The sequence below is a fragment of the Thermobia domestica genome, chromosome 12 (genome assembly GCF_964235325.1).
Source record: "Thermobia domestica chromosome 12, izTheDome1.hap1.1, whole genome shotgun sequence".
NCBI lineage: Eukaryota > Metazoa > Arthropoda > Insecta > Zygentoma > Lepismatidae > Thermobia > Thermobia domestica.
In genome coordinates this window covers 79,175,781-79,196,498 of record NC_137465.1, presented here as the reverse complement: position 1 = coordinate 79,196,498, position 20,718 = coordinate 79,175,781, and the positions used below count along the sequence as shown (strand labels likewise).

General features: G+C 36.4%; 1 protein-coding gene and 1 non-coding gene across 2 annotated transcripts in view; both read right to left on the bottom strand.

Annotated features, from left to right (window-relative positions):
• The window catches only part of ksh (transmembrane protein 167A-like protein ksh), a 171,903-nt gene that overhangs the window by 15,228 nt on the left and 135,957 nt on the right, over window positions 1-20,718 (bottom strand). The gene's annotated exons all lie outside the window — the stretch shown is intronic.
• Window positions 11,591-11,663, bottom strand: TRNAR-CCG (transfer RNA arginine (anticodon CCG)). Its single transcript has one exon. It is a non-coding gene; the product is annotated as a tRNA-Arg (tRNA).

The following is a 20,718-nucleotide window of genomic DNA, read 5'->3' as shown; positions in this document are numbered from 1 at the left end:
GTCAACCAGGTGGCGCTTCGCGGCTGGTCTGTCGACCTCACCCATATGTACTGGGGCACTTTCGTATACTCCCCTCCCCCGGGCGCTGAGCTGCCACGGCACGGCACTGAAGTCATTTCGTCCCTTCCGCTGTGAACCTAAGTGCAAGATTCCAAAAGTCACATTTTGGGGTTCAAAACAATACGTCTGCTGGGTGAAGACATAGACCGGTGTGTGTTTCACTTCATTTTCATACAAATATGTTGCCTTTCCTACCTTATTTTTTAATCCCGTAATTGCTTCTTTCGAAAGTTAAACAAAAATTGCAATTCTTCCTTTCTTTATAGCATGTGTAAGAAGCATTACAAAGCATTACATAAACCGCTGTATGTTACTTATGTAGCTCACAGGGCCGCAACTATGGGGGAGGAAGCGAGGCACGTGCCCCAGGCGCGTGGTTGGAGGGCCGCCTAAAAGGGAAGTTACATATTAGTATTTTTCCTGCCGGTATTTAAGGTTACTGTTCCCTCCCCCTTCTCCGAGTACTTCGTCTTTTCGCCACCAGACGCTCACTTTTTCATTTAGCAATCACTGCTGGCACCTCTACTGGGAAGGACTGAAAGGTCGTAGCGCTCAGTTTGAACGTGTCCAAGATATCCACACTTCAAGTGGGCGAGGAGAGGAGTCCAACAGTTTTTTTTTTCTTTCTTCGTGTACCTGCAGTCAGAGTCTATTTTTACAAGCCGTGTTGTTCAGGTGTAGGGCAAAACCTCAACCATTGACGGGTAAGGATAACATAAATCTTTTGTTTTTGCAGGTAGAAATACAGTTTTTGTACTAGAAACGGAAATTAGGTTGCAGAGAAGGTCATTCGCATCGCGTTGACAAATTTTCTTTCGTCCGTTTATCACGTGAAGCTCTTCTCTTTTTTTTTCCCGATTACCAGAATATGAGATAAATAACCTAAATGGTTCTTTGTATACAGAAAACAAACAAACAATACTAATATTTTCTTACAAATATCAGTGTTAGACGATTTTTTTCTGAAGTGTATGATACATAAAAAATGGACAGAATGAATTCTGACTTTTCTATTTGTCGCTATCCTTCTGAGTAGAGAGAATGCTGCGGCGCAACTACAGGGCCTGCAGGACCCTCAACACTGAGAGGCCCTGAACAAAAAGAGGCTCATTTCAGTTTCGTACTTAAACTTTATAATGTTAGGATGTTAAAAATTATGTGATTTCCCAACTATATCTCATTTTTACCTGTGAAGACGGTAACGTCTGAGCGAATATTTAGTAAATTAAAAACCAATAAAACTTATACTGACCAGCGAAAACATTATGACCACTCGCTACTTTTTGAACGAAATCATTGGACAGAGATAAGAGCAACGAGGCATAACAACCGCGCGCCAGACGGTGACAGGATCTCACTCGATTAGTCAGTGTGGTGCTTGTGCCTTGAATGGGGAAGGACAACGATATATCAGAGTAACTAAATAGCTGGGAGCTACACTTCGAAAACAGCGCGACTTGTCGAGTTTTCGCGATCTGCCGTGTTTAGTGTATTTCAAAGGTGGGAAAAGGACAGTGAAACTAGTATCGAGCCAAACAACAAAAAGTGGGGCGACCATACCTCATTAAAAATGTCGAATGTCGTAGACTCTCGAGGTTGGTACAGCAGAATAAGCGAAAACTATAGCACAATATAATAATCAAAACTATGTTATCTGTAAATTTTACGTGACTCATGAATGTGGAGAGAGGGGGTCCGTTTAACATTTTTGCGGGGAGGCCCATTCGTCCTTGCTTACGCTACTGAGGGAATGTAAGGTTATGTGAGTGGTCAGCACAACTACACCCAGCGTCGCCACCTGTCTAGATTGAAGTCCGCTATCTTTTAGTTTCCCAACTTTTCTCTTAATGTTTGGTCAACACAACAATGTTTGAGTGCCACACCGGGAATTAAACCCTGGACGACGCACACCGTATCACTCTCGCTAATCATTTGGTAAAACTCAGGTTAGGGAGTTACAGAATTATTTTTGGAATATACCATAAGGTAAAGTTCAAAGTATTGTGATATAATTAAAAAGCTCATTATCAACCACGTATTATTCCCTCTAATTTTTTTTTAATTTTTTCGAGACATCATGTCAAAAATGGTTGAAACATTTGAAGTTAATTTAGTAACTTAAAGAAGATGGTGGACTTACACATACATGATTAAAATTGCTCCAATTTTTATTTTTATTCTTTTTCGTAAAGAAATACAAAATCATAATTTCTACCATTTTGGGAACATTTTTCATAATTTGAAGCGCGAACAGCCGGTTTCTTTCCTTACGTTTTGAACTTGGGATTTATATTCTACTTGTCACTTACCGTGAGTCATACGAGGGTCACTACGAAAGTTTTGAGATACACATTGTTGTAGCACAGTATTTGGATTCCAACAATTGCGTTCGGTAGTGGTATCCAGAGCGAAGAAGCGAAGCAAGTTTCAACTCGCCTCGCTTATCGGCGTGGCCGTATCGCTTTCACTTGATTGTTAATGTGAGCAATATTCGGCTGTCTAGAATGGAGCTTGAAAGGGAACATTTTCGGGCAATGATTCTTTACGATTTCAAAAGTGGTTCGAACGAGACACAAAGCCTTGACCGTTTGCAGGGGGAATTTCGGGACCTTGCTCCTTCCCGTGCTACAATTTTTCGGTGGTTTGGTGAATTCAGAAGAGGCCGGACATCGCTTAAAGATGGAGAGAGAGCTGGACGTCCGGCAACAGCTGTGCCAGATGAAAACACTGCCGCTGTTGTACAAATGATCCGAGAAAATCTTCGAACAACTTTCAAGGACATTGAATCTACAGTGAACATTGAATCGCCACCAGTAACAAAAATTCTTCATGATCATCATCGGCTCAGGAAGGTTTTATCTCGTTGGGTGCCTCACACTTTGAACAGCAGAAGCGCATGCGTGAGGAATGATGTGAAGAAATGCTTGCAATATTTGACGGAGGCAATTCTCGACGCGTCTCTGACAATTGTTACTGGTGATGAGACTTGGATCTATCAATTTGACCCTGAAAATAAACGCCAGTCTACAGTTTGGATCTTTCCAGACGAAAATCCACTCACGAAAGTGAAGCGACCGCGAAGTGTGGGAAGATGGTCGCAACTTTCTTCTTCAAATCTGGCCATGTTGCAACTATTCCACTTGAAGAACAAAGGACTGTTACTGCTCAGTGGTACACCACTGTTTGCCTAACAAAAGTGTTCCAGAAGCTTCGGGAACGGCGTCCAAGAACTGGATTGTGTGGGATCCTGCTTCATCATGACAACGCGTTAGCACACACGGCCAACATCACAATTCACTTTTTACAATCTACGGAAGTCAAACTTATGACTCATCCACCGTATAGTCCTGACCTGGCCCCGTGTGATTTTTTTTTCTGTTCCGCAGGATCAAAGATCGCATGCGTGGGAAGAGGTTTTGCAGCCCGAAGCTGTAGTGGCTTACGAGAATGCACTTTCAACACTTGAAGAAAAAGACTGGCAACACTGCTTCCAAAAGTAGTTTTCGAAGATGCAAAAGTGTGTACAGTGTAATGGTGAATACTTTGAGAAAATGTAAGTATTAAATTGATTTTAAGTATGTAAGTTATTTCACATCTCAAAACTTTCGTAGTGACCCTCGTATAATTACATGGGTCCCAAGGGTAGAATATATTATGCGACAAAGGCAATGGCAATTTTTGTCATTTCATCTCTCAAGATCTGTTAAATTTGACATTTATTGGACGACATCGGTTTTATAATACAAATACATTTTTCACAATAAGGTGCATATTGTTTAAATATTACGGTAGTATAGATTTAGAGGTTTTCTATTTTGTAGTCAATTACTTGTGCCTGTCAGTACGAAATTTCTTTAAGGATGAGGTTATTTCATAGAGTGACGTTTTCCCCTTATATTAACAACAAGCAAGGCTTTATTTCTCATAATTACAAGATAAAAAAAATACAAAGTAAATTTATTATTACTAGGGAGACCATGCGCTCAGCTTGGAGCCTAAATGACAGCTTTTTACGTACAAAATGAAAAATACAACTTACAGAGTTATTGTTAAATGTCCACTCATGTTGTCCAGCTCGACGTTGGATTCCGACTGTATTAGTTGATTTTTTTCTAACTTTTGGATCCTTCTTACCTTCTTTATATGCAATAATTTCCTTCATTTAGACCCTGAGGTTCTCTGTAACAGGTTTGTTTGCTTTCCTAATTACTTTTTTGCTACGTGACTGCCGGAGAACCTCATTAGTCCACGATAAGTGTAATAGTTTTTCCTAATTACTTATTTTCTTAAAAAGGAACCTTTTTCATCTAATTAATATGCATATTTTTTTTACATACATAGTTCCTAGTTCTAAACAATATTGGTTATTTGAATATATTTTTTCAACTTAAGTTTTATAATTTCATTACAGTCCCCCACTAATGAGGAACTGTTCTTGAACAACACCGTAGTGTGTGTCGATATTTATTTATATTTATTTATTTATTTTTTTTTCAACTTAAGTCATTCCACTGTTTTGTTTACAGACACTGGTACACTTATACGAAAACTCAGTTCACAGTAGCTAATAGTCCAAGCACCATGATGTCACACCACTGGAAGTCTGTCTTTTGTTTTTCAATACGCCATGTGCTACGAAAACACAGTTTATAGTAGCTAATAGTCCAAACACCATGATGAGGTCACACTACTGCTGGCATGGGAGAGAGTCTGTGGTTCCAATTAGGCTGATGTAGACCACGCTGGTTCCTGGAAGATGGTGGGTGAACACATGCATAATTGGCTCCAGTAGGTTTGGTGGACCCAGGCATAGGGATTTCCGGTTGCTTGAATTGATTACAGGACCAAAAGACCAAAAGTCCAACGTTCTAGGCTGCTGGTGGCTCCAATAAAAGACTGGAACATCAGCATTGGAGGTTTTTGGTGGCTCCAATTAATGACTGAACCCAAATAGTGGAACATCAGTTGTTGAGGTTTTTTTTTTAAAGGAACCATTTTCATCTAATTAATATGCATATTTTTTTAGTTCTAAGCAATATTGGTTATTTGAATAATTTTTTAAGTATTATAATTTCATTACAATATAGTGATCGTAAGAAATGACAAAAGCTACCATTGACCTTTATAGTTTGACTGATGCTTTTTCGACCATGGTCTCCCCCCTTAAATTTTGTAAAGGACAGTATCATTTTAATTACCTTGGACTAATTTCCTAAAGCCTCTCCTTCGTACGCTAAAACAAGGATTTCTATTTTTTATGTATAAGATTTCAGGAAATGCAAATTTATCCAAAATTCCTTTACAATTAGAGTCGGCTAAACAGATATTCCTTCGAGATTTCTGTATTTTGAAAACAAATTCACGATTTCAGTTCTTTGTCTTTACTTGTTTCCATATTTTTTATATCAATACTGTATGATCAGTTCCCAGAATTATTTTAGTTCCCATTTATAACAAGCTCCAAATACTGCTACAATTTTAATTTGGCTTCAGGAGAATCTGCATATCTCATCCTTTTGTTACTCTCTAAACAAACATCAGTGAAAGAAAGAGGCTGAGAGCTAACACGTTCTCCGTGAGGAAGGTTGGCATTCCTTTTACTGGTACTGTATATCTAGAGTGTCTAGTGTTGTTACGAGACGAGACGAGACAAAACTAGACTTCTGGGTGTGTCGTCTCGTCTAGAAAAGATGTGCCCGTCTCGTCTTGTCTCGTATCGAATGTTTCTGTCTCGTCTCGTGGCAACACCAGAAAGGCTGAAGCCCACAAAAGGAGCTGTTAGTGGTTAAAATTACAACTTTTAACCAAGTTTGGTTTGGTTAACAGAGCACAACACACAACACGACTGCAGTCTTCCAGCAACGATTGCTTAGTTTCGACTAAACCAGTAATTACTACGACAGGAACATTTGTCAATACCGTCAGTACAGTTGAAAGGCAAGATTTCCCTATTTATCCTGATATCCTTTTTTCAGAACCCCTGGCGCCACTTCAACAAATAAGGAGGTCTATGTAACTTTCCCATTTCAAAAATGGTTTAGCTTCGAATATCATAAAACAATAATAAAAAGAAACATTTTTTTTTTTTTTTCAAATCAGCATCTTTTCAATTCTCAGTATCGAGAAAGACTGACGTTTCTGTCTTGGTTCGGAACGAGAAAGACTGACACGTTTCTGTCTTGGTTCGGAACGAGAAAGACCATGAAACAATAGATAGTTACTGATGAAATTGCCACTTCTACTTGTACTTTTATAACAGGATTTTTATACGTAGATATCTCCACCAGCCCCGGGAATAAAATCTTCTGAAACACTGATCTCAATGAATGCTTTACATTGTATTTGAATCTGTAGCACTACCCAAAATAAATAAACTTGAATCGATTGAAAAATGGAAATGAAAGCTATTTGTAAGAATCATTATTAAAAATGCTTTAGTTATTCCCTGTTATTTATAGGATTAGAAATATTGAATCATTTGTAATAATAGAAGATGGTATACATTTCGAAGGCAAATAATTTATTTCTAGTTAATAAATTTCTAAGCAAATTCAGAAACTGTTTGAATTTTTCGAGACGAGACATTTCACGAAACATTTCGTCTCGTCTCTCGTCTCGCCTCAAACAGTCCTGTCTAGTCTCGTGGCAACACTAAGAGTTCTACGCATTCTCTTTCCAAGAAAATGAGCTGGAAACTTGAAAAGCATATTCAGTCAATTGTTATCATAGAATATGCTATTGGCATAACCACGGATGTGTAGAAGGTGGCAGAGACGGAATTTGTTCTTATGGAGCCCTTGGCGAGTTGGAGCCGTACGGCACTATTATTTGGATTGGAAACATTGGCTCAAAAATATTTCACATTTTGCATGCATACATACATACATACACACACACACACACACACACACATTATATATATATACACGCACATCTGTGTTACAAATATTTTAATTAATGTGTGAACCTACAGACAAGGTCCGGTTCGCCCGCCCGAAAAACCGCCTGGGTTGGAAGCGCACGCCTGAAACAGAATTATGCTAATCGTAATTTTCTGAGATAGACTACCCCCGCCCCGAGGAACATACAAATAAATAAATAAAAATAGTTTCGTAATGTTTATCTTCCGTATACGAGTAATTGAAAGATTTGTGTCTCAACAATGAGAGCCGTATACAGGTGATCCAGCGTTCCTGGAGGAACTTCCCTAGCTGCGGCACAAAATTTCACACTATACCCTCTTTCGGCTCTCTCCCCCACAGTAGTTTTAAGAATTTTTATCTATTACCTACTCCCTTGGGTAAACTTAACTCTTGCTCTGCATATTCACGGGCTTGCAACCGTCAGAATGAATATCCTGGCTGCTTTCCCAGCTACCCATTCAACATGCAATAAATACATGAAACAACAATCAAACCCCACACGCACTACTCTACTCATCAAATATTTTAACATGGAAACTTCTTTTACGCAACGTACTTCGTTTGTTTAAAATGGAATAACCTAAATACTACTTTTTTTAATGTTCTTTCGGAGATTCGATAGCGTGATTGCTCATATCAAAAAATGGGAGAATTAGTGCTCTGACAATGTGAAAAAACAAACCATATGTTTGTCACGCCGTTTGATTCACACTGGTTACACAGCAGGCGCAACAAAGTTCTGAATGAAAGACTTATTTCACTATTTGATTTTCCGAACAATAACATTCACCGATGACATGTTAGCCCCTCCATCACCGCCAACATGAAAGCAAATTCAATCGGAATTTGGCCAGAACGTTTGATCACGAATAATTATCGTTTGATCCCTATGCATACTTACGTATTACACATGATTTGGCTAGCACCTTGTTAGCCCTTGATAATCGACATGTACCATTCCATAGATATTTCAATCGTAAATTGGTAAGCAAATTTTGGTTAGTTTCTGGTAGCAAGTATGGAAAATAAAGTTTACTGTTTATTTAAAATTGGTAGCCTCCAACAATGAAACTAACAATATGTGAAATCGATAAGTACCATTCAGTAGATATTTCAAACGTAAATAGTTGTGCCAACCTTGGTCAGTTTCTGGTACCACGTATGAAAGATAAAGTTGATTTTTTTATTTAACAATGGTGGACTTCAACAATGCAACAAACAACAATATGTGAAATCGACATGTAACATTAAACTAACAATATGTGAAATCGATATGCACCATAGGATAGAAATTTAAATCTTACATCCGTGTCCAAAGTTTGGTTAGTTTGTGGTAGACAGTATGGCAGATAAAGTTGATTGTTTATTTAAGAATGGAGAAATCCTGTGGCCTTCAACAAAGAAACTAACATCAATATGTGAAATCGACAGGTACCACTCCCTAGATATTTCAATCTTAAATGTGCGTGCAAAGTTTGGTCCGTTTCTGGTACGAACTTTAGCAAATAAAGTTCATTGTTTATTTAACAATATCGGCCTTCAACAATGAAACTAACAACAATATGTGGAATCGATATGCACCATAGGATACAAATTTAAATCTTACATGCGTGTCCAAAGTTTGGTTAGTTTGCGGTAGAAAGTATGGCAGATAAAGTTGATTGTTTATTTAAGAATGGAGAAATCCAGCGATTGTTTATTAAACAATTGTGGCCTTCAACAAAGAAACTAACAACAATATGTGGAATCGACAGGTACCACTCCCTAGATATTTCAATCTTAAATGTGCGTGCAAAGTTTGGTCAGTTTCTGGTACAAAGTTTAGCTAATAAAGTTTATTATTTATTTAACAATGGCGGCCTTCAACAATGAAACTAACAATATGTGAAATCGACACGCACCATTCCCTACATGTTTCATGGGTGTGCCAAGTTTGGTCAGCTTCTGGTAGAAAGTATGGCAGATAAAGTTGATTATTTATTTAAAAATGGTGGCCTCTAAAAATGAAACTAAGAACAAAATGTGAAATCAACACCTACCATTCCATAGATATCTCAATCTTAAATGACTGTTCCAAGTTTCGTTAGTTTGTGGCAGAAAGTATGGCAGATAAAGTTGATTATTTATTTAAAAATGGGCCTCTAAAAATGAAACTAAGAACAATATGTGAAATCAACACCTACCATTCCATAGATATCTCAATCGTAAATGACTGTTCCAAGTTTCGTTAGTTTGTGGTAGAAAGTATGGCAGATAAAGTTGATTGTTTATCTAACAATTGAGAAATCCAACGATTGTTTAACAATGGTGACCTTCAACAATTAAACTAACAATATGTGAAATCAACAGGTACCATTCTCTAGATATCTCAGTGGTAATCTGATGGGTGTGCCATGTTTGGTCAGTCTCTGGCACAAAGTACAGCAAATAAAGTTCATTGTTTATTTAACATCGGTGGTCTTCAACAGTGACTCTAACAACAATATGTGAAATCGACACACGCCATTCCATAGACACCTCAATATTAAATAGGTGTGCAAAGTTTGGTTAGTTTTTGGTACAAAGTATAGCAAATAAAGTTTATTGTTTATTTAACAATGGAGAAATTCAATGATTGGTTATTTACCAATGGTGGCTTCCGACAATGAAACTAACAATATGTGAAATCGACACGTAGCATTCTCTTAAATCGGTGTGCGAAGTTTCGTTAGTCTCTGGTAGAAAGTATAGCAGATAAAGTTGATTGTTTCTTTAACAATGGTGGCCTCTAACAATAAAACTAATAAAAGTAAGTGAAATTGACACGTACCATTCCATAGATATCTCAATCGTAAATGAATGTGCCAAGCTTGGTTAGTTTGTGGTAGAAAGTATGACAGATAAAGCTGATAGTTTAACAAGGAGAAATCTAACAACTGTTTATTTAAGAATGGAGAAATCCAAGGATTGCTTATTTAACAATGGACAAATCATAGAATATGCTATGGGCATAACCACTGATGTGTAGAACGTAACAGAGATGGAATTTGTTCTTATGGAGCCCTTGGCGAGTTGGAGCCGTGCGGCTCTATTATTTGGATTGGAAACATTGGCTCAAAAATATTTTACATTTTGCATGCATATATATATATATATATATATATATATATATATATATATATATACATACATATATATACGTAAATGTGTTACATATATTTTAATTAATGTATGGACCTACAGACAAGGTCCGGTTCGCCCACCCGAAAAACTGCCTCTGGGAGGTGGGTTGGAAGCGCACCCCTGAAACAGAATTATCTTCGTAATCTTCTGACATAACTACCCCCGCCCCAAGGAATAAATAAATAAATAAGTAAATAAAAATAGTTTCGTAATGTTTGTCTTCCGTATACGAGTAATTAGCGTTCCTGGAGGAACTTCCCTAGTTGCGGCACAAAATTTCACACTATTCCCTTTTTCGGCCCTCTCCCCCACGGTAGATTTAAGAATTTTTGTTATCTACTTCCTTGGAGTAACTTTTGCTCTGCATTTTCACGAGCTTGCAACCGTCAGAATGAATATCCTTTCTGCTTTCCTAGCTACCCATTCAACATGCAATAGATACATGCAACAACAATCAAATCCCACACAAACTACTCTACTCAAATATTTTAACATGGAAAGTTCTTTTACGCAACGTGCTTCGTTTGTTTAAAATGGAATAGACCTAAATACTACTCTTTTAAATGTTCTTTTGGAGATTCAATAGCGTGATCACTCATATCAAAAAATGAGAGAATTGGTGCTCTGACAATGTGGTAGAAATACAACATTCTATATATACATTACTATGAATACATTGCTATTTACTCAATGATTATTTTGCTTAGAGCTTTCTTACTCTCCAGGGTACTCTTCAAGGGTATACAGTTACTCTTCTCTTATGTCCCGAACAAATATTCAGTTTGCAAATTTACTTCGATAACTTCACGTTCCCTAATAAATGTTTATTCTCTCACTTTGTACGTGCGCAAGCATGCCTAACAGCTGTCAAACTTACACAAAATCTCAACAGAGTTCAAATTTGTGTTTGGTGTGAAGCAAAGGTCAGTTATGTAGGAGGGGCTTCTCGAGTGTAATTCTAGGAACGCTGTAGAGGACCATCCCGCTTCGCCTGAGAGAAAAGAAAATCTGGCGGCACACAACTAATTTACACTGGTTACAAAGCAGGCGCAACAAAGTTCTGAATGAAAGATTTTTTCCACTATTCCATTTTCCGAACAATAACATTTACCGATGACATGTTAGTCCCTCCACCACCGCCAACATGAAAGCAAATTCAATCGGAATTTGGCCAGATCGTTTGATCATGAATTATGGGGATGGGATTTAGATTTCTGGGTTTCGGCATCTAAGGCCATTTAGCCCTTCACGTTTTGAGGGATGACGTCCCTCGGCGAGCACACAATCCGGGGAAAGGGAAGGAAGAAAGGATTGGGAAAGGAAGGAAGCGGCCTGGGACCTATAAGTTAGTACCACCCCGTCATTTGCCTGGTGGGAATGAGGAAAACCCACGAAAACATCAAGGTGGCTGGCCTGAAAAAGCGTTTTACACTTCTTCGACCGAGTGCCCCCACCGGGAATCGAACCCGGGACCGCTCGCACCGGAGGCGAGAGCGTTAGCGACTACGCTACGCGGGCATGAATTATTATCGTTTGATCCCTATGCATACTTACGTATTACACATGATTTGGCTAGCACCTTGTTAGCCCTTGATAATCGACATGTACCATTCCATAGATATTTCAATCGTAAATAGGTAAGCAAAATTTGGTTAGTTTCTGGTAGCAAGTATGAAAAATAAAGTTTACTGTTTATTTAAAACTGGTAGCCTCTAACCATGAAACTAACAATAATATGTGATATCAATAAGTACAATTCAGTAGATATTTCAAACGTAAATACCTGTGCCAAGCTTGGTCAGTTTCTGGTACCAAGTATGAAAGACAAAGTTAATTTTTTATTTAACAATGGTGCCCTTCAACAATGAAACTAACAACAATATGTGAAGTCTACATGTACTATTGTCTAGATATTCAATTCCAAATAGGTGTGCCACGTTTGGTCAGTTTCTGATAGCAAGTATGGAACATAATGTTGATAGTTTATTTCAAAATGAAGACCTCCGACAATGAAACTAACAGCAATATGTGAAATAGACATGTACCATTCTCTAGATATTTGAATCGTAAATAAATGTGTCAAGTTTGGTCAGCTTCTGGTAAAAAGTATGGAACTTAATTGTTTGTTTAACAATGGTAGTCTCCAACAATGAAACTAACAATATGTGAAATCGACACGTAGCATTCCATAGACATTTCAATCTTAAATGGATGTGAAAAGTTTGCTCAGTTTCTGGTAGAACGTATGGCAGATAAAGTTGATTGTTTATTTAACAATGGTAGCTCCTAAAAAATGAACCTTACAACAGTATGTCAAATCGACACATGCCATTCCATAGATATCTTAATCGTAAATGAGTGTGCCAAGTTTGGTTGGTTTGTGGTAGAGGGTATGGCAGATAAAGCTGATTATTTAACAATGGAAAAGTCCAAAGATTGTTTATCTAACAATGGTTTTCTTCAGCAATAAAATAGCAACAATATGTGAAATCGACACACAGCATTTCCTAGATGTTTCAATCTTAAATGGGTGTGCAAAGCTTGGTCAGTTTCTTGTAAGACGTATGGTAGATAAAGTTGTTTGTTTAATTAACAATGGTTTCCTCTAACAATGAAACTAACAACAATATGTGAAATCGACATGAACCATTCCCTAGATATCTCAGTGGTAATTCGATGAGTGTGTCAAGTTTGTCAGTTTCTGGTACAAACTATAGCAAATAAAGTTAATTGTTTATTTAACAATGGTGGCCTTCAACAATGAAAATGACAATACGTGAAATCGACACGCACCATTCCATATATCAATCCTAAATGGGTGTGCAAAGTTTGGTCTATTTCTGGTAAAAAGTATGGCAGATAAAGTTGATTATTTATTTAAAATTGGTGTCCTCTGATGAAACTAACAATATGTGAAATCGACACGTACCATTCCATAGATATTTCAATCATACATGAGTGTGCCAAGTTTATTTAGTTTGCGGTAGGAAGTACGGCAGATAAAGTTGATCGTTTATTTATCAATGGATAAATCCAACGATTGGTTATTTAACAATGGTGGCCTCCAACAATGAAAATAACAACAATATGTAAAATCGACACATAGCATTCCATATATATTTCAATCTTAAATGGGTGTGGAAAGTTTGGTCAGTTTCGAGGAAGAGAAATCGAACCCGGAACTCCTTATGTTAAAGCCCTGCACACTTAATATTTTATTATTTCTTAAATGGATCGTTTTCTTTGGAAACTCCTTGTTAAAGAATTTTCTAAGGAAAGTCGGATTAGAAACGAAGTTTCGTAAAAATAAAATAGAAGTGGAACTGAGCCCGGGACTTTCAGGTTAAGACCATGTACAGTAACATTTTATTTGTTTTTCTTGTATTATTTACTGTAAATTGGATCATTTGCCTTGCAAATCCAGAACACTGTGATTATACTAAAAGCTCGCAGTTTAAGAATTTCTATGGTAGGTCGGATTAGAAGGAGTTGGAGGAATATATTGTGGATTTTCCGGCAATTGTATTCGGTACTACTAGTTTAATTATGTCCATACGAAGTGTTTAGCCATGGAGGCGTAGTAGACGGATAGGGAAGGAACATTTCCTTATTCATTCGTAATATTTATTTTATTCGATCATTTTCTTGGTAAATTCAGAACATTGCGTGTGAACATATGAAGAACTCGTTGGTAATAAATCTGAAAGACCTTGAGAATTTGTGAAGGGTACACGATTGGTACAGTTAAAATCTTTAATACCTTATGTTTAACATACTTGAACACTGTGTGGAAGCTTTTGATGCTGACACACATACTGTATACAGAACTTGGTCTTTGCACGTCTTTTGCTGGTGATGTCTGGACATTAAATGAAGTTTTTACGCGCTTTTGGAACCCGGATGAGCGGAAGTGAAAATTACTGACGCAAGGTATTAACCTTATTGGTAGGTAACATTACAGAATCTTACCGACATATTAGGAAAATAGCTTTGGCCCCGTGGTGAGTACACATCAGAGAATAGTGTCCGAGAATTTTTTTTAAAGAAAAAGTTTAACGTCATAAAATATCAATGGAAAATAGAAAAGAATTTTGACTTTGCCAACGGTAGACATTAGAGAATACTGGCTTGGAATAGTAAAAATGTTTTGTATTGTTAATAACTTATTTGTATTTGATTAACATTAATGTTGGACATAGATTTCCTTTTTTGAAAATATGTATACCATCTATTTGCAAATGAATAACAGTATTAATGAAATATTGTTGTTATTAAAAGTAGATGTAAATGAACGGTATAATTACCTGAATATCATTAATGAACGAAAGTTTTGGTAACATGAATTTCTTTTTGAGAACATAACACTATGTTGTTGTTTGAAGAGAATAAGTCATCACGTAAATAACATATGGCGCCATGATATAAGATTTTCTTATACCGTATACTTATGAAATGTGGGAAAGTGAACGGTGACTGTTTTGAAAAAAATATTTTAAATGTAGTAAAAGGGAACCATTTGAAAAATTTGATTTCAAGTATCACGTGGTATGACGTCGTTGGTAAAATGTTCTTTCTATATGGGTTTTGACGAGAAGATGAGCATAGTATCGTCATGGAGTCCTTTGACACTCGGGCACAACGAGAAATTGAGCTTTGTAATGAGGTAGATTGGAATTCACCATTTCATGTTATTGAAGCTCCCAAGAAAAGGCTTAAGTCTTCAGAGGATTTTTCCTGAGATTTTCATAGAAGATACGTATTTTTCTCCTCAATTTCCAGATATTATTATAGAGGAGGAAATTATTCATTTAACGAATGATTCAGTTTTAATTCCTACGTCTCCAGTAGGATCACCAGCACCATCTCCGTCATTATTGGCAGTAGATCCTGCATTAGCATCCTTATCAGATGAGTTACCAGCAGGAACATCTTCAAATGGATCAGCACAGGCTTCAGCACTACTAAAAACTCTTAGAATGAGATGGACCTTAGTGGAAAAAGAAGAAAGATCAGCATCTCCGCACCTATTTAGTGAGGGGGAGAAAGAAGAAATTCTTCGCTTGTTTGAGGAATTAGACGAATGTAAGCCAGATTCTCCCTCAGCAAGTATTTCTGATAGTAATTCACGAAGTGAATCACCACTTGATTTACGTATATACTCGCCATGTGAATCGCCATTGTTATTACATTGTGAATGCAAGTGTGATCTCGTACATGAAAGTTGTGTTAAACACAGTATTGTTAAGTGCAAACAAAGGACGTTTAACTATGCCGCGAGTGTAGCTTAAATGAATGCAACCAATTTAAACACAACTGTTTATTTCTAAATCAATACACACTTGAAACAGAAAGGGTGTGTATCATGGCTAAAGACAGTGTGAGAAACGCAGTATACGAAACATGTAAAATGCCATTTTAATAAAATCAGGACATTTTTAACATTGAATATTATAATTTATTAAAAAACCCTGATTATTTAAGAGACTTAGTTCACATCCTATTAGCAAAGATAAAACATTGATGTGCATTTTTTCGATTTCATGTGTAGCTTATGTTTTGTATACTTTATCTATATTTGTATATATTATTATTTCATATATATACTAGCAGCGTTCACCCCGCTTCGCTGCGGTCACCCCGGAACGCAATAAACTTTGTTACTTAGATAATTTTTACTTTTTCGCTTTCAAGTGATATGATAAAAACCATAGAAGATTGCAGTAAATGTTAACATTATATCGCCTGTCATTTATGTTAACCCGCCCCGCTTCGCTGCGGTCACCCCCGAACGCAATAAACTTTGTTACTTAGATAATTTTTACTTTTTCGCTTTCAAGTGATATGATAAAAACCATTATAACGCCTGTCATTTATGTTAACCCGCCGAGTGACACGGTCATGCGGGTTGCATATACATACGTTTATTTTTATACCTATGATGAACTAACAAAGGAGGACACCTGAATGGTCAATTATCTCAAGACACTGGTAATTGAAAATTAAAGTGATATGATAAAAACCATCTAGGGTCCAAATCCTAATAACCCCCCAAAAATAAAAGAAATTGGTTCAGCCGTATTAGCGTGATGAGCGGACAAAGGATTTGTACGTTCTCTTTTATATATATATATATATATATATATATATATATATATATATATATATATATATATATATATACACATTATATTTTTGATTTTTATTTAATACTGAAATCTTTTCTTGAATAAAAAGGTAACATTGGTAATTTACAATTTTAACTGGGACGCCTCCTATGGCAACTCGTAAGTACACTTACAGTGTGAACCAATACATATATAGCGTTTCGTTTTAAAAATTTGATATTTGATCTTTTCTTACTATTACTACTTTGAACTATTTAAAAGTTTGATGTGTCTTGAAAAAATTTAATTATTGGTTCCACAAGTGAAATGAATGAAATTAAACTCATTTCTTACATAGACATACAAGCTGAAGTTTTGTTGCAAGAAATAATTCTTCACAGATCTTTTTCCAAGTTCGATAATGTATATTGTATTTATACATAAGGAAATAATAAAGTAATAAAAATTTTATTTACAAATTTTAATATCATATTCCTTAAAACAATGTTTAATCCAATCAATATATTATATACAATCACATATTGGCCAGTTGAATGCCGAAAGCCTTTTAACACTTTTTTCTCGTCAACTTACACACATTGCTTTTTAATTGATTTACAGAAGAGTTTTCATTTTCCACTATTATTATTATTATTATTATTATCTACAACTTTTAAAAAATGCATATTGTAAAACCTTTTGTAAGAATAACTCAGTAACTGAATATTTTCTCTGCTTAAAAATATGCTATATAATGCGTATGTAAATCTCCAATCATCAATTTTAATATCATAATGTACTCTTGCAAATTCTTCATATAAGTCATCAGAAGTTTCCATATTGACTATACAACGCCAAGCTTTATAGCATAGCATGTAATAGTATAAAGTAATACATTCATGCTCATCTAAAATAATGCAATTTGTAAAACAACCATGACATAAAAGTTTACGCTGTGGCTTCCATTGTGCAATACAGAGTAACACGCATTGTTCATCTACCGGAAAAGAACGGCACTGATATATGCAATCATCATCATATGTATTAATGAAATCACACTGAAGATCACACTGGATTGTTGAAACACATTTTTATCCTGTTCAAGATAAAATGTAATTTCTTGATAGGTATAGTTAAATTTGTTTATGAGATATGGTATAATATTCACATCGATATATTTTGTGTGTTTTCAAATACTGTTTTAATATTTGGTCCCTTGTTGATGTTCTAATTAGGAAATTCCACACTGTAGTATTTAATTCTTCGTCACTTTCAGTTATACATTTGTGAAGACTAGCGTTTTCATTACGAATGGCACATACTTCATTCACAAAGTAGAGGTTCAGAAAGTTTATAATTTTCTAAAAACTGTTTTACACAAAGTTCACTTATTTCGTTAGGGTTACATTCACACTTTAGTTCATTGAATATTAGAATGTCATTAGAAATTGTATTTTAAACTATTACCTCTTCAAAGGGTATTTCATATGAATATATGAAATTTCGTCTAAACACTGCTTCTCGCATTAATTCTTGTGTTGGATATATAATTCTACATGTCTCATCTTCAGGAATATCAGGATCATTTGGATGTATTTGGTCTAGGAATTAATTCGTGCGGGTGGACAAGAGATGGCGCAACGAACGGAGCGTCCCACAGTTCCGTGTATCCACACATGTGCTGCAAACCCCTGTCATCGCGTATCGTTCGTAGTATAGGGCAGTGGATTAAAGCGTCAACAACACCAGTTTGTAGTTAAGTGAACATGGCGCAATTTGTGCCTGATAAAGTGTTTTTGCGGGGTGTCCTGCTGCATTACTTTAACATGCAGAAAAGTGCGACTGAAAGTCATTGTATTTTGGTGGAAGTGTATGGTGACCATGCTCTAGCTGAGCGAACGTGTCAGAAGTGGTTTGCACGGTTTAGAAGTGGTGATTTCGGCTTGGCAGACCAAGAGCGAGCTGGACAGCCAAAAAAATTTCAAGACGAAGAATTGACAGCATTGCTCGAGCAGGATTCGTGTCAAACGCAGGAACAACTTGCAGCAGCATTAGGCGTTGATCAAACAACAGTCTCCAAACGCTTGAAAGCCATGGGAATGATTCAAAAGATGTCACATTGGGTTCCACATGAATTGAAAGACAGAGACGTTGAAAGACGAAAAACCATTTGCGAATTGCTGCTTCAACGACAGAGCAGAAAGGGGTTTCTGCATCGAATTATTACGGGTGATGAGAAGTGGATCCATTACGAGAACCCTAAACGAAAAAAGGCCTGGGTGAAACCAGGTGAACCAGGTCCATCACAACCAAAACGAGATATTCACTGTGCAAAGGTTATGCTGTGCATATGGTGGGATATGAAAGGTGTGGTGTACTATGAGCTGCTGCAACCGGGTGAAACTATTAATGGAGAACGTTATCGACGACAATTAATGCGTTTGAAGCAAGCTCTGGCCAGAACATGAACAGAATGGGAGAACAGACATGATAAACTTATTGTTCAACATGATAACGCTCGCCCACATGTCGCAAAACCGGTTAAAACCTATTTAGAAAATGTCGGATGGGAAGTTTTACCCCACCCGCCGTATTCACCAGACGTTGCTCCTTCGGACTACTACTTGTTCGATTGCATGAACAACGATTTGATTGGACAGCGGTTTACTTCTTCAGAAGATATCGAAACATGGGTCTCTGACTGGATCGCTTCCAAGGATGAGGACTTCTTTCGCCACGGAATCCGTACATTGCCTGACAGATGGGCGAAAGTGGTGGCTAGCGATGGACAATATTTTTCTTAAGGTATTTATGTATTTTGTGTTTGTACTACAGCTTCAATGTGTGCGTACCAACCGCACGAATTAATTCCTAGACCAAATACAATAATAATTGTCTGTTGTTTTTCAAGGTCAAAGCGTTTTTTCAAGTGGTGAAATATACTTGGATTTTACACGTTTACTTTGAGATAAGGAAAGATTGGTTTGAATCTCACCTTTCCCTTTCTTATTATAAGAAGATGCAAATGTTCTTATATGTAATGCCATATTTATTTTTCGTTTTGCATTCACTGAAACACCTGGCTTTTGACTGTATATCTTATCAGTATACAACCCACTTTATAGCACTACAACAACCACACGTACATTATGATTTATATTCACGAACTAACGCAGAAGATTGCGCGTTAAGATATTTAATTCAACACGAACATCACTTTTTTTACTGATTACGGTAACTTAAGAAACATATTGACTTTATCCAGATTTTATGTAAGGAAATAGGCATTTGTTCTGTATTGATGTAATAAATTACTATTCACATGATATGGACATTATCTTAGAAAATCAATAATAATACACACACTAAGGAAAACATTTCAGTACTTAACTAGGATATACATGTAACACTAGACTTGTATTTGCGTTATACAGTGGACTTACCAAATAATTGCAGACATTATAATACCTTAACATATATGTATTGTGCTCCTGAACTGCACAGAAGACTAAAGACTGGATATAAAATGCATAAAATATAAGAAATTAGGAAATTTGAATTACTTTGTTTATCTAAGGAGTAGAAATTCAGATAGTCTTTTCCACAACTATGCGAGCTTCTTAAAAGTGAAGCAAGGACCTTAGGTTTTCCGCATTCATGATACACTGAAGAAGACAAGAAAAATATATTGCAGATTATAATGACCATGAAGGCATTCGATTAAATTAAGACCCTGGCTTGAGGTATATTGCTAAAATATTCCTTAATTCGCTCTATGGCAAATGGAGAGAAAGAACGGACAATCATTAATTGTTGACACACCGGAAAAGCTTTAGAGCTACTTATGGTCACTATAGTACGAAGTACATAATGAACTAGTCATTGGTAAAACATGCTGATGTCCCATAAGAAACGAGAATAAACCGTAGAAATTTTGAATATCGTGCTTACTGCGTTCATTACATTATGGGCGCAGCTGAAGCTTTACGATTTGTTGACGAGTGTAGGATAAAAAGACACTTTAGAACGACATATTTGTGAGAAAATTTATAGTTACCGGTTAAGAGAAATTGGGACGGGTAAAGTAAATGATGTATATAAGATATAAACATGACTTTGGACAGTAAACCACATAAAGAAAATTAATATTGAGCATTTCTATAATTTAGTTTGAAATAAGAAATGAAAAAGAGTTAAGCTTCCCAGGGAAGATTCCACGTAAGAAAGGGTTTATTATTGTGTTCAGATCCGAGACAGAGACAAATCGAAAAACAATGAATTGTGGAAAGTTTAAGCACATGTTATCTTCACTTAAGACAATTCATTTATATGATGAGGTCATAGCGAAAGGAGTAGGTGCACCTAGCGTGAACAAGTTTTTACTTTTGTGCAAGTACCTAAGGCAATGATTAACACTAATTTCAAATTGTATATACAAAATTCTGAGAATATGTATATTATATGAACAG